At 35.2% G+C, this 15169-nt stretch overlaps 2 long non-coding RNA genes across 6 annotated transcripts; both read left to right on the forward strand.

Annotated features, from left to right (window-relative positions):
* The first annotated feature begins 342 nt into the window (after positions 1-342).
* On the forward strand, positions 343-3259 carry LOC147507673 (uncharacterized). 5 transcript variants are annotated; one of them, XR_015217736.1, is made up of 7 exons: positions 343-673; positions 810-900; positions 1744-1858; positions 1966-2025; positions 2360-2431; positions 2513-2636; positions 2889-3259. It is a non-coding gene; the product is annotated as an uncharacterized LOC147507673 (long non-coding RNA). The 5 variants fall into 5 exon arrangements; XR_015217738.1 differs by lacking the exon at positions 343-673 and adding an exon at positions 1227-1295 and having other exon boundaries at positions 748-900; XR_015217737.1 differs by lacking the exon at positions 343-673 and adding an exon at positions 1296-1337 and having other exon boundaries at positions 748-900.
* Positions 3260-9479: 6220 nt separating this feature from the next.
* Positions 9480-13072, forward strand: LOC147507674 (uncharacterized). The gene is made up of 3 exons (XR_015216216.1): positions 9480-9740; positions 12685-12837; positions 12935-13072. It is a non-coding gene; the product is annotated as an uncharacterized LOC147507674 (long non-coding RNA).
* The last annotated feature ends 2097 nt before the right edge of the window (positions 13073-15169 follow it).

Consider the following 15169-nt stretch of genomic DNA (forward strand, 5'->3'; position numbering starts at 1 on the left):
TATTGGAACTATCTGAAACTACACAGAGAATTCAAGGATCTTATCTTAGGTATAAGAACTATCTATGAAACTAACATAGAATTCAATAAAACTAATCTTACCTTTGGTATAAGATGAAAGCAACTCAGAGATGAGAGTTGATTCCCTGAAATTAAGGCTATGTAATATGAAATAGTCCTTGATTCTTTTGAAACTGAGTTTCACTTCTCTTCTCTTTTGTTTTCTTTGAGCTGAGCTTGAGAGAAACCTATCACTTAAGGTTTTAAGATACGGCAGTTCGAGATGCTTTAGTGTGCTTTTGAACTAAAAGACATTGATCACTAAACTGAAAAGAAAGTAGAAAAAGATGTCATAGAAGTCGTAGATGTCAGAAAAAGAAGACATTGATCGATCACTATAAAGTCGTAACAATTAAAGCCTTGAGACATTTTTTTTTCTTTGGAATGTCAAAACAGATATGGATTGAAGTAGCAGAAAAGTTAGATGACACTTTGAATACATGTTTCAATCCAATCTCCCTATAATTAGGCTGGGTGCCTTCTATTAAAATGGATGTTCACTTGTTCATGTTACACAATATAGCTGATAAATCCTTTCCCCTGTTATAACATTTGTTCATAAGTAAACCCTCTTGTTGAATGAATGAAAGACGGTCACCGATTTTATACACCATGTAAGGCCCCTATAAAAAGCTATGAGAAATAAAGTTGGTAACTGGAGCTTCTCAGTGTTCTTCCAGCTATTAAAGTAGTAATAGAAGAAATCCCTATAAATAAGTTAGTGGCTAAACTTAATAAATTGATTTGCAGATCTTGCTTCAGCTATTCATTCCTTGGTAGAACAAATTGGATCCGAGGAGGTTCTCGTCGTCCTGCCTCAACTTGATTTGCTTTAGAGCAGGTACTACTCTATCATTTTTTTAGATAAGGCCTTCTTGTAGCAAGTTTTTTTTCTTGTATGTACGACTATATCAAATTGGTTTCCCGAACGCTGAGAAGGCGGTTTTTGTCATGAAATTTTGTATCCGGGTAGTATAACCATTTCATATGCTTCCTCAATTGTAAATAGGTTCACTTTTGTTACTCGCATGTGAGAACCTTTTAGTGCTAAGGTCTATAAGTTTATTTTGTATTGCTTGCTCTAGAGTTGTGGTATGCAATAGTGTAATTCCATGAAAAAAGTTATAAGAGCAGTTCTAGTGATAATTAAACTACTTTATCCGTTAGTGATGCAAGTCTACTCCGGCCACCTGTAGAAAGATTCTGCTGTTTTATCATCAGATTCTTCTTTGCCAGGTGATTCCTTCTCACCACCCGATTCCCGATTCAAGCTCAAAGGTTGGTTAACGACTAGTAGAGCTTTTTTCTTACCGTTGTATGACTATAAATTACGTGTTACACACCTGGTTAGAACCTTTAATTTTGTTATTGTTATGTGGATAAAATTTGTTTATAATATGGCAGAACTTGCTGGAGGGTGGAATTGTTTTGTGTTAACATGTTTTTGTATTTTGAAATTTTGCTGGTGGGTTGTATAACCATTTAATATATTTGTTGAGTTGACCATTGATAGGTTCAGTGTTGTTACTCGCTAAGCATGGAAATCGGTAGGTTTGTTCATTGTTGTATATGAGTGTACCTGCTATACCTTGGCGACAAAAATATACTACGAGTGGCAGCGAACTTCTTTTCAGGATTCTGAATTTAACTAACTTCTTCTCCTTGTCATGGATTGATCTACTAGGACCAATGGGGTTAATGAGTCCTATCCCTGTGGAACAAATTAAAGTGCTGCTTTAAAGTGTTTATCAACTTTGATGTCTATATTTCCCAAAGACACTTATGTCGAGGTTGAGAAGGTTAGCTGCTTAGGTTTTGCTTAAGTTAGTCCTCTGATTTACTTTTTCCTTCATCCAATGATGTTATTGCATTGTTCTGACTGTCATTTCTCTGTTTGTCTGGCCAGTACATGACCAAGCTTCCCAACCTTCTTCTACATAATACACTTTCAGAAAAGGAAGTTCAGGTCAAATTTCTAGCCTATAGTTATGTTTTACACCGCTTTGTGATTTAGGAAGTTGCTTTTGCCTTCTATTAATTTTAGTTATACCTTTCTTTTTGCCAGTTAAACTATACGATTTTGGAGTAGACTGTTTGATATCTTTCTTCAAACCTAGCATAATATACAAAATATATTTGTCATTTTTAAGTATCGATCTCACTAGGAGGTATGAATTAAATTTTGTATGTGGAATGGCCTTTTAAATTCAGTGATGCGCTGCATGGGCTATTATTAGTTTATAATGAACGATATATATGGATCAATACATTGTCTAGTGAGCAAGGCATTTATGTTGCAGAGTCTGCTACCGTTCAAAATACAAAACTTGCAAAAGGGCGGTTTTCGGGCTTATGATGACCAAAATGACCTGGTATTTTGTGTTCTTTCTTTATTTTGTTTGTGATTTTTTGTTAACCTATTATTCTTATATGGGATCTTTTTTTGCTTGTAGTATAATGGCAGACCTAATCATTTTATCCAGAGAGAGCCAGCTAAAAGAGAAGCTACTAGTGTGGGGAAGAAAGATATGGGAAAGGGGTTCTATAAGTAACTTAGAGTTTCTTAACTGCCCAAACGTATGTTTTATCCTTCTTTTCTTCTATTTATTATGAATTTCTTTTGAATTATTTTTCATAGCTTTATATACATGGTCTGAAAAATTCATTTAGGTTCGAATCTACTCAAAGTCTTGACATATTTGTCTGAACCAAATTGTTGCTTAGGAAGGTGCATCGCATAAGCTACTCTAGTTTGATTAAGGATGATCAGTTTCCATTTCCAAAATAAATTGACCAATAACTGACTTAGCTTCTTCTATTGTGTCTTAGCATCTGGAATTTCTGGAAATACAGAAATGGCTCAAGCTTAGGTAGTGAGTGGAGTGGCTGCACTTGCTGGATCAACTGTGATGTTCCTAACATTACTTTGGGGAACATGTGTTGTTGCTGACAAGGTTGATCTCTCAATGGAGCTCGATCAGTTCATCGGACAAAGCTGCAAAACCATTGGACTTTTGTTGGTTCGTCCATCTGTTTCCTTTCCTGAATATATTCAGAAAAGTTAAAACCATGTCTTATTATAGTTCGAAGATTAGTTGGTACAGTACTTGAGAATTGATCAGTAGTACTCTGTGGAAGTTATGTTCATCATGTTCGACATTGTTCATTCTTATCTTAATGAAATCAAATTGTTCAAAGAATTTACTTATGTTGGGTTGTTTTTGATTGATTGGTGTTAATGTTTATGAATATGAAAGGGAATGTGGTTGTTTGGGAGAGGTTTTTATTTGTAGGTTGTCATAATTAAGTGAGCAATACTAGCACCAAAAAAAAATGACAAACTATGTTAGCTGAATAAAGGGTGAGATAAACGGTTGTCCAATGATTGCCCTTCCCAAAAGAATTTATCACTGTTGTTTTTTTGATATTATCTCGGTTTCAATTAGAAAAGTGTCTCAACTTTGTTCCATGCTAGTTGATATAATACCAGTTTCATTTAGAAAACTGAGATAATATATTTAGATAAGATGTCAGACTTCTGAGATAATTTAGTAGCTTATTATCTCGGTTTTATAGAACTCTATTATCTCAGTGGATTTTACCTCGGTTGTTTTTTCTTAGAAAACCGAGGTAAAAACTCTAACATCTCACCTTTTAGCTGAGCTTATAAACCCTTTTTTTAGTAGTGTCTGGTTGTAGTCGGGGAAAACAGTCTCCACTGCCTTACATAATTCTTTCTGCCTATCAGAAATTATAGTCAACTTGTCATGATGCTTGTTCAAGTGTGGTGTCATCTTATCCAAAAAATCAGTCCATGACTCTGTGTTTTCTGCAATACAAATATAGAAGGCAATCGAAAACATTTCATTATTACCATCCAAAGTAATGATGGATAGACACACACCTCCATGTTTCCCCTTCAAGAAACAACCATCTAGTCCTATCATAGACCTACACGTTTTTACAAATCCATCTAGAGCAACCTTGAAAGAAACACACAGAGTTGTAAAACTATGGAAATTCTCATGCCTAGAATGTATTGCAACACTTCCAGGGTTAGAAGCAACAAGTTGCCTACACAACTCAGGCAATTTTGCATATGAAAGATCATAACTTCCATCTATTTTCTCCATTGCTATGGTCCTTGCATGACAAGCCTGCTAATACTTAATCCTTACCTGAAATTTATGCATCATTTCTTCTTTGATGTCATTAGGAGTAAAACTCCTATGATGCAGCCTCATTTCTATCTCAATTCGACTTGCTATCCAATGGGCATTTGCCATTGGATTCCTATTTTCTACATCACCAACACATGTATGTATATCATTCATGCTTCTACACTTCATTATATGACCATTTGTCATCACCCTGACATAACACCTCCATTTACAATCCTGCAACTTGCATTTCCACTCCATTTTATCACTGTCATTTCTTGTTTGCTTCAATATGAACTTATTACTAATAGCATAAAGTCTAATGTAATCTCTTAATTCATACCTGTCTGTCCAAGTCTGACCAACCTCCAAAATCAATGGTTTTGCACCCCTAGTAACACCTTCATCAGTTGGTATGTTGAATGTTTTGTTTACAATATCAATAACTCTACCAGCATTGCTTACATCTTCATAGTGCTCATGCTTATGCTCTTCAACAACATAGGCATCAAATTCAATATCACTATCACCTTCAGAAGGGATGTATTTCTCATCTGATGATTCACAACTGTGGTATTCCTCTTCTGCATCAATCTGATTCACATCAACTTGTGGTCTTTCTGGCCTTGCTAGTTTATCAAACAGATCTAGTAAGTATATATCATAACCTATTTCTTGTACAGTACAAAATAAAAAATAAAATGTAAATTGTAAAATAATATATGTAATATACCATTGTCTGTTGTCACATTATCAGCTTGAGCAACATTTTGTTCCACTCCAAAGTTCAAAAAGTCAAAGTTTAAAGTGCCATCAAACTCACCATGGCTTGTTTTATCTGCTAAAATCAATGAAACATTTTTCAGAAATATGAAGACATCTCAAGAAAAAATATAATAAAGAACAAAATGTACCTGCAACTTGAGAACAATATCTTTGGGAGTGAGAACTTTTCTTACTATTCCTCTTCCTTTAGGTAGAGCTTTGAGACTTTTCTGCATCTCCTTCAAAACAATTTTCTTAACTTCCCACACCCAACTGGTCCCCTCCATGCGCAATATTGCTTAAAGTATCAGGCCCTAAAGTATTGGACCAAGACCCAAGCCCATCACCAACAATATTATATTCCAACAATTTTTTACCCTTGAAAGAACCACTTGTCAAGTCCATCATCCTATCAACTTCTTCAACTGTTGACCATTCATCAAGATCAAAATCTTGTCCTTTCTTGCATAGTATGCCTTCAACATATATGACATCATCATCACTTTCTTCTGCTTCATAGTCTATGGGTGGGTACTGACTAGAATTATCCTCATCATCAGTACTACTCAGTTCTTCCATTTCAATAACTTTGACATACAAATGGTTATACCCTCTCCTATCTCTACTTGCATGACCCCACATATAAAACAAATCAGCATCAGACACAATTTGTCTTATGTTTTCTCCATCAGCCCAACTAATCTCAAGTATAAGGTTTGGGGGACAATCAATTTTACATGTGATCCAACCAACCAATTCGACCATATTTGCTACATCACCATCAATCATGTCTGTATTAACTGTGTTCTCACCCACATACACATTACGCCTAACACCATCCCTAGTTGCTTCTCTCCATTCTTCATTAAAATGTATATTTAAAACCCTATACCCTCTAACAGACATTTTTCTGAAACGGGAAACACAGTATTACAAATCAAATATTTTTCTGATCATACAATCATCATTACAAAAGAAACATGAATATAAACTTCCAAACTACAAAACAACCCAAACAAGAAGTGAATAAATGTGCAAAACAACCTGACGAACATAAATGTGCAATTTTTTTAAAATTTCATACGAAAAAGTGAATAGTGAGAGTGAACTTACCAGTGAAATAAGTGAAGTGAGAACGAAAGAGAAAGACGGAGAAGTGGCCACAATCGAACGAGAAGAAGATCAATAGTGTTAGAGAGTGTCAGTGAGAGAGAAAATGATCGGATATAATTAGGGCACAATTTAGGGGGTTTTACACAAATCGTGTTTATTCCTGCTATCTAATAGGGGTAAAATGGCCAATATGAAAAATATCATCTAATGGTAGTCACAAAACAGACGGAGTTGGGTCAGCTGATGGTAATCTGTAATGATTCTCAAAATGAGAGGTTATCACAAAAGTTGGGTCAACTTTTGGGGGATTAAGTAAAAAATACCCTTGTTTTAATACTCAAAAACTCATTAATAAACTACACCGGACAAATATGCTAAAAAAAACTTGAAAAATGAAGGCATGATGCAACTGATGTGTTGCTAGGGGCATTTCTATAAAACGGAGAGATATGCTGAATAGACCTCGCCACTTCGCCAGCTAAAATAATCTAAACCAAACATAATTTCCTTTGGTAAGATTTCCATTGCTAGAAAACTTTAAACATATGTTGTTTCTCTTCTACTTTGCAATAATAATATATAGAGATATACCAATTACAACTAATGCATTTGATCGTGATGCGAAAGATTAAGATAGGTTTAGGTAAACTAATTACAAAATTAAGATGACATGATGTGATGTGATTGCCCAATTGTTCGCACCTGTGTGTAAGTGTATATACATTTAACTGAAATTACAGTACATATATATCTTTGCAAATCTAATAACCTTTTGGTTCCGACTTCCGATAACCATTTGGGCTAGCCAGCTAGGTGAGTGACTTGGCTGCTTAGGCGGGACCAAGGCAAAAGGCAGACATCAGTGGTGGCTCTAGTAGGACGTGGAGGCTGAGACGTAGGGGTGGAACTTGGGTCGGGTTAGCCCAAGCCCGATGGATTAAAACCCGACTTTTGTTGGTCCTGGGCTAACACGTTAGATCCGTGGTCTGGGCTTGGTTTTGTAAAATCAAAACCCAACTTAGTTTTGGGTTGGGCTCAGGTTAGAATATCAAAAAACCGAAAAACCACCCGAGCCTGTGTGAATATATGTACATATATCTTTCAATCTTTCTATTCTTATAAAAAATATGGTTTAAAATCTTTATTTTAGAGATAATAATGTAATCAACAAGGTTATTTTTCCTTTCAAACAATCAAATCTCTTTGATTTCATTAGAAGTTTTTAATTTTGGTGTTTTTTATCTCCTAATTCTAAAAAAAACCCGAGAAATTTGACCAACACGACATAACCCGACCCAACCCGAATTGGTTGGGCTAGGATTTGGGCTGAAAATTTAAAGACCGACTAGAGTTTGGTTCCGGATTCGGGTTGAAACATTTGAAACTCGGATTAGACTCGGATTATACCTCAACCCGACCCAACTTGCCCGAGTTCCACAGTGAGACGTTGTGCGGAAGTTCATTTTTACTAACTATAAGTTATAGTGTTATACTGCGAATGTAAAAACATAGAAATTTCTTTTCTTTTTTTTTTTTTCGATAATAAAAACATATAAATTTTGAAAACTTCAAATAGTCTCACAAAACTAGCCTCCTGTATGCTTAAACACGCCACGAAATATATATTAGACGCCAAAAAGAAAAAGTAAAAAAGCCTTAACAAAAGCACGTTTCATTCTAACATTTCTTACCATTCTGAACTTGTAAATTTCTTTAATTTCTTACTATAATTTTTATGAAGTGAACCATCATTTTCACTTGAGGGAAAATCTCAGATTAATAGACAACACTAAAAAGTCTCTTCGTTGTCTAATTTATTGAAATTTTTGCAACACGTTGAAAATGAGCAGACATCTTTGCAAGTTAGAATGGAATTATTAATTCCAGTTTCTAATATCTTGATCACGATGTCATCAGGTAGTTCTTCTATCAATTTTGCCTCTTTCATTATTATTTTCACACCCTACAATTGAAAACGACAATTAGCTCTGTACTATTTTATTTATTTTTTGTTATTATACCGCTAATTTTTTATTTTTCTTTTGGCCAGAATAGCCTTGAGATTTTATGATCTAAACTTTACTGGCATAGAGTTGCTTGCATCGAGCATTTTAAAAGAGAGACAAACGACAAGGACAATTGTGAAAGTTATTATGTTATTGGAGTTATATTAACTGATAATTTTTCTTCCAAGTTATGTTTTCTTTTTTATGATTGATTATTTGTGTGTATGTGTGTGTGTGTTTTTTTTCCTAATGATGTATTTATTATATATTTTATTTGTTTTTATATTAAAAAAGTAATTGTGATGTATTTATAAATGTATTAGGAATTTATTGTTAGTACCTGAATAAATTACCTGACTCCGCCACTGATATCATGGATGTATCCTGGATAAACCTAGTCACCAAGATGTGGATTGATACTATTATAGTACGTAACATAGTCTGCAGTAAATCGATGGCTGGTCCTACTTCATTCATGTACGTTATTTTATTTTTTTTGGTAAAGATGTACGTTATTTACTCACCATAAGATAATGACAGGGGGGCCCTAATGATAGTACCAAAGTGACTGAATTCGAAACAGAATAGGCTGAATAGAGTAGCATTCAAAAACAATGTGACATCACGTTGGTGCCTGGTGAGTTAGCAAATATAGCAATGATAGGTTCCCGACTCCCGAGTCAAGCATTTGTTTTTTTTAGAATGCGTTAGCTCATATTTTACTCATTTCACTTGGACCCGAAGACCTGAACACTAAGAAGTCATTGTTTACATGCTATGAACAAGTCTCTATCGTGCTTTTCGCAAGCAATTTGTATTTTACTATGTATATGCACAATGCTTGTAGCCAAAGTTATGCAAGTGACTTAATACATCGACAAAGTTACACAGATAGACATATTTTTTTTTTCGTTAAACCCTCGTATATTCATTAAAATTTGTAAGTCTACAATCAGAGTTACATAACCAACTAGGCCTGGTGATTGTAAGCCCAACTGGCTAGGTCATGAGCATGTCCATTAGATATCCTAGAAGTCCAATAAAAACAAGAATTACAACTGCCAAGTAGATTGATGGTCGCATAGGCAACATTTTGCATCCACCAACTTGCTGCTGCTGGGTCCTGCAGTGCCTTGATAACTATCTGGTTATCTCCCTCCATTCTGACGTGTGACATTCTCCTTTTTAGCTATCATAGCCCCCACTTTATTGCAAAAAAAATTATCTATCTTCATTGCAATATTCAAGTTGGAATCTATCTGTGGAGAAAGATTATACAGATTGCGGCCTAGCCCACACAGGGAAGGCAATATTACCACTTAAGTCTATGAACTTGCTAAAATATTCTATTTTATCCCATATACTATTTTTTTTTAACAAAGCCACAAACCACCTTAAACTTGTAATGAAATTCCATTTTTTGTCTATTATTTCAAAATTAAGAAAATAGGAAATTACATAATCAAATAATACACCTCATCCTCCCGCTCCAAATCAAATACATCAACAATTCTCTAGTTCGACAGAAAATATAAATTTAATAAAATATCGAGAGGGAATCTCCATTGAAGAGTTAATTTGGAGCTGTGATTTTCACAAAACTAGGAAAATATCGAAGGGTGAATCTCCATTGAAGAGTAAGTAATCATCCTTTCGAGTTTGGGGTTTACAAAATAGGTTTTTGGTTTTACAAATTAGGGTTTTTTTTTGTTTTTCTTTTTGCGAATTAGGGGTTTACAAATTAGGGCTTTACTTTCTATTATTCATTTGATTATTAGGTTGTCTATTGCAATATTCATGTTCATGTTATATTATGTTTTACAACTTGTTACTGCGATACTGAATTTCATTTATAATAAATTCATTCTATTATGTTTTATATCTGTTTAATATGTTTTTTGGTATTATAATTCATTTTCTAGTTTAGATTAATTCATTTTATTGAAGTGTTGATATATACATTTGTTTAACAATGGATGAATTTGTTTTGCAATTGCATTATGGGGCCAATTTGTTGGTAGTTTACACTATGTTGGTGGGAAAGTGAATTTTCATTATCATGTTGATTATAACAAGATGCCTATGACCATTTTGAATGATATGGTGAGAAGTGAAGGATATAACAAGGTCAGTAAGATTTACTATAGGGTTCCAAGTGAGAGTTTAACTAGTGGTCTGAGGTTGATTCAGTGTGATGATAAAATTAGAAAAATGTGTAATCAAGCTAAAGTATTTGCTTCTATGGAGGTGTATTTGAACCATATTGAACCTGATAGGGAGAGTGATGATGAAACAAGTGAAGAAGATGTTAATTTCTTTGAAGAAGATGATACAAGTGATGATGAGAATGTTGCAAGTTTGGATCATATATCTGATAATGAAGAACTTATTGAGGTTAGGAAGAGGATAATAGAGTTGAGGAAGTATAAGAATAAGGATAAGGGTAAGGTTAACACCGAGGTTATTAGTGATACACCAATTAAGGTTATTAGTGTTGATGCTGAAGTAGTGAAAAATGATGTCAATGATGAAGCAGAAGATAATAATGTTAATGGTGAAACACTGGTAGATAATGAGATTGGTGATGATGACTATGATAGTTCTGAAGATGATGAATTTGATGTGAAAGCAGATATTAGAAGAAAGAAAGATAGATTCCCTCTCTTTAATCCTAAAACTGATGTGAAACTACAAAAACCTAAGCTTGGGATGAAGTTTGCAAGTATTGAAGAGTTGAAAGGATGTATTAGAAACTATGCAGTTTGTAAGTAATGGTCGTCCAATATGGTTTAAAAAGAATGAAGCTAGATTCATAGAGACTAGGTGTGCTGAGAACTATGTTTGGAAATTGTATACAAGCTACATGCAAGGTGCGGAAACTGTTCAAGTTAAGACATACATAAAACAACATACATGTGTAAGAGAGTTCAAGATCAAGCTTGGGGATGCTAACTAGCTATCTAGGAGGTACAAAGATAAACTAATTGAAACTCCACAATGAAAGTTAGCTGATTTTGTGTTAGACGTAAGAAAGACTTATGGTGTTGATGTGTCTCAATCACAATGCCTTAGGGCTAAGTGGTTTGCAACTGGGGAGATAGATAAATCTTTGATTTAACGCTATGAAAAAGTAAGAGACTATGTTGGGGAGATACTTAGAAGAAATGTAGGAAGTACAGTGAGGATTGAACTTCACTGGCCAATTGAAGACCAGCCTCCAGCTTATTTCTAGAGGATGTACATAGGCTTTGAGAGTTTGATTAGGGGGTGGAAACAAGGTTGTACGTAGGCATGTGTTTGGTCTTGATGGTTACTTTCTAAAGGAGCACATTAGGGGTCAGTTACTTACAGCTATTGGTAGAGATAGGAATAATCATATGTATTCCATTGCATGGGCTGTGGTGAAAGGAGAGAATACTCAGTCTTGGTTGTGGTTTCTAGAGTTGTTTGATGTGGACATTGGGACATCAAATGGGCTTGGTATGACAATCTTATCAGATCAGTAAAAAGGTCTTGTGTAGGTTATATCACAAATATTTCCCTTGGCTGAGCACAGGTGTTGTGCTAGACATGTTTATGCCAACTTCAGAAAGAGGCATACAGGTCAAATGTTCAAGTCATTGTTTTGGCAAGCCTGTAAAAGTGGGACTCCTGAAGAATTTGAGAATGTCATGGATCAGATCAAGGCTCTCTCTGATGATGCATATGATTACCTAATGAAACAACAAAACCCAAAGCAATGGTGTAGAGCCTATTTTCTGAACAATTCAACATGTGAAACAGTGGAGAACAATATGTGTGAGACATTCAACAATTATATAATTGGTGCAAGGGGGAAACCAATTATCTACGTGCTGAAGGATATAAGGTTGTATGTGATGAGGAGAATGCAACAGAGAAAAGATATTGTAAATGGGTGGATTGACTTGTTTGCACCAAAGATTAGAGAGAGGATAGAGACTGCCAAAGTGGATAGTAGGTATTGGACTTGTCATTACAATGGTGACAATGAGTTTGAAGTCAGGCATGTAAATTGTGTAGATGCTTATATAGTTAACACCAAAGCTAGAACTTGTGCATGCCTAGGGTGGGATTTGAGTGGCATTCCATGTTGCCATGCAATTACAACCATTAACCATAGCAGTGCCAGTCCTGATGACTATGTCCAATCTTGTTATAAGGTAGAGACAATCAATAAGGCTTATGGAGTAAGTATAAAACCTTTAAATGGCCAAAAATTATGGAGGAAGACCAATATTGAGGGGATGGTGAAATTCTTACCACCACCTGATAGAAGAATGCCAGGAAGACCTAGAAAGAATAGAAGAAAGGATCCACATGAATCACCAAAGAAACCTTCACATCTGTCGAGCGGGGGGGGGGGGCACAAATGCATTGTTCTAATTGCAATGAGGCCGACCACAATATGAAAGGTTGCAAAAATGAATTTGTTCCAGCACCTCCACAACAAAGAAATAGTCATGTAATAAGTATTACATTAGTGTTTAATAATTTAAATGTATTTAATTATGTAAGTATTACATTATTTTTGAATAATGTAAGTGTGTTTAATTATTACAGAGAAAGAAGAGAACCAATTCAGATGCAGAGACAACACCAACTGGTAATGTTATTACCCCAAATGTGAGTGATACCACTTCAAAAAAAAGGGTGAACCCACCACCTAGGTTTGGAGTGATTGAATGTCCAAACACTGGAGATACATACATAAAGGTTAGTGAATTTTTTTGTAAGTTTAGAGTGGTTTTGTTAAACTTTTTTTTTATAAAATACATACAAGTAGTAATACTATTTTTTTGTATGTCCACAGTTACCAGGTCATAAAATGGGAAGATGGATAAAGAAAGATTCTCCTCCACCACCACCACCAAGAACTAGAAAAACAAAGGCAAAATCAAATGCAACTCCACAGTCAACACAAGCTTCAACTCATAATTCAAGTGCACCTCCACAGTCAACACAAACTTCAAGTCATACTTCAAATGCACCTCCACCTTCAAGTGCAACACCACTAAGACCTAGGAGGTCAACTATTGTTGCAACTCCACCAAGGTTAAGTCCAAGGCTAAAAAGGTCAACCCCACCAAGAAATGTAGAAGGTAGTTAGTTCCAATCCATCAAGATGCAGGGATGTATGGATGGTTCAACTGCAGCAATCCTCCAAGTCCATATAGAGTTACAAGGTCAAATGCAGTTAGTAATGCTAATGAAACAACTGCTATTGGTAAAGGGAAATCACAAAGGAGGTCTAAGCAGTAGTAGTACTTGAATGAGATCGAGGGTCTAAGCAATAGTACTACTTGTGTTTTTTTTTTTTTTTTGTAGTAGTACTCAATATATGTGAATGGTTACATCACTTGTCTGGAACAAATATGGTTTGACATGTTTACAGACTGATTTTTTTTTTTTTGTTGTTGTTGTTGTTGTTGTTGTTGTAGACTATGTATTTGAATGGTGCAATGTTTACAAATTATGTATTGTGAATGTTTAGGCATGCCAAATGTTTACAAGCTATGTTTACAAACAATTTGGAGTGAGAATGTTCTTTCTTCATGTAGAATCAAAGTTACAGAAGGTGCTGGTACCTACTTTGATGAATTAAATGAAAATCAAGTTTAAGTAAACAGAGAGGCCGACAGAGAAACCAGAATGTTGAGAAATAGGTTAAAATGGCATAGTGGAAGTATGTCTATCATCCTATTGGACACCGTTATGTCTTGGTTCACACCATTATTACTGGAATTTCTTGTCAAGATGATACATACAATGTATTATCGTGTATGTCAGGATGATACATAAAATATATTATCGTGTATGTATCATTGTAATACATGTCATATATCATTGTGTAAGAGGGTGATACATGTCATATATCATTGATTGATTGATCGAAGAGGATATTCAACTCCACACTCACACAAAGCCGACAAATTGATCGATTGCGAAGACATTGTTTCAATAGAAACAAAACCACACAAAATAGGTAAAACAATTTAGAGCAAGGATAGATTTGATGTTTAGATTTGAACTAGGGAACAAGTTTGGAGAAGAAGATAGAGTTGGGCGATTTTTTTGTTTTTGATAAACAGAGTTGGGTCGATTTTATTAGACTCACCTCACTAAAGAGCACGTGAGGAGTATGTGAGGGAGGATGAGGTGTATTATTTGCTTATGTAATTTTCTATTTTCTTATTTTTGGAATAATAGACAAAAAACACGTAGGCGTAAAATAAGACACATCAGCAATCCGGTGCTTGAAATGGGCCGGATAGATAAAATGGAATTTCATTACAAGTTTAAGGTGGTTTTCACTCTAAAAAAAGTATATGGGGTAAAGTTGAATATTTTAACAAGTTCATCGGCTTAAGGCTGAGTCCAATGGCTCCGCATCCCCCCAAAAGTGGTGTGGTTTGCGGCGGTTTCTCCTCTCCATCCGTATATCACTCTCTATATATAGAGAGTATTTTTGAGAAATGCGAAGTGCATTCTACGCGAGTTGAAATGGCATCAAATGAAAAAACCCAAATGGCGCCAGTTGAAGTGGCGTGGAATGTAAAATATAATTTCATTTGGCGCCATTTGAAGTGAAGTCATTTAGCACTTTTGTCTTTTGCGTCATTTTGTCTTTTGCGTCATTTGACGCCATTTGAATTGGAGTCATCTGGCACTTTTGTCTTTTGCATCATTTGGTATCATTTGAATTTGAGTCATTTGGCACTTTTGTCATTTAGCGCCATTTGAATTGGAGTCTTTTGTGTAGTATTTTTCACACCATTGAATGACCAAAACCTACTCTCTATCCAACCATTGGACCCAGCCTAAGTGGTAGTTTTGCCTACAGGGAATAACATATCTAATTGTTCCCGCAAGCATTTTCAGTGAGGGAAACACCATGGTGTGCCAGACTCTTAGAGCATCGATCTATTTTAGGCAAAAGAATAAAGGGGCACTTCCTTTACCAGAAAATGGACATTCATTCCGGCAGACAGCAACCTTTTCTGTCAATCACGCAAAGTCGTTGTAGAGCTTTTGTTTAATAGCTGGT

The sequence above is a fragment of the Coptis chinensis genome, chromosome 3, assembly GCF_015680905.1.
Source record: "Coptis chinensis isolate HL-2020 chromosome 3, ASM1568090v1, whole genome shotgun sequence".
Lineage (NCBI taxonomy): Eukaryota > Viridiplantae > Streptophyta > Magnoliopsida > Ranunculales > Ranunculaceae > Coptis > Coptis chinensis.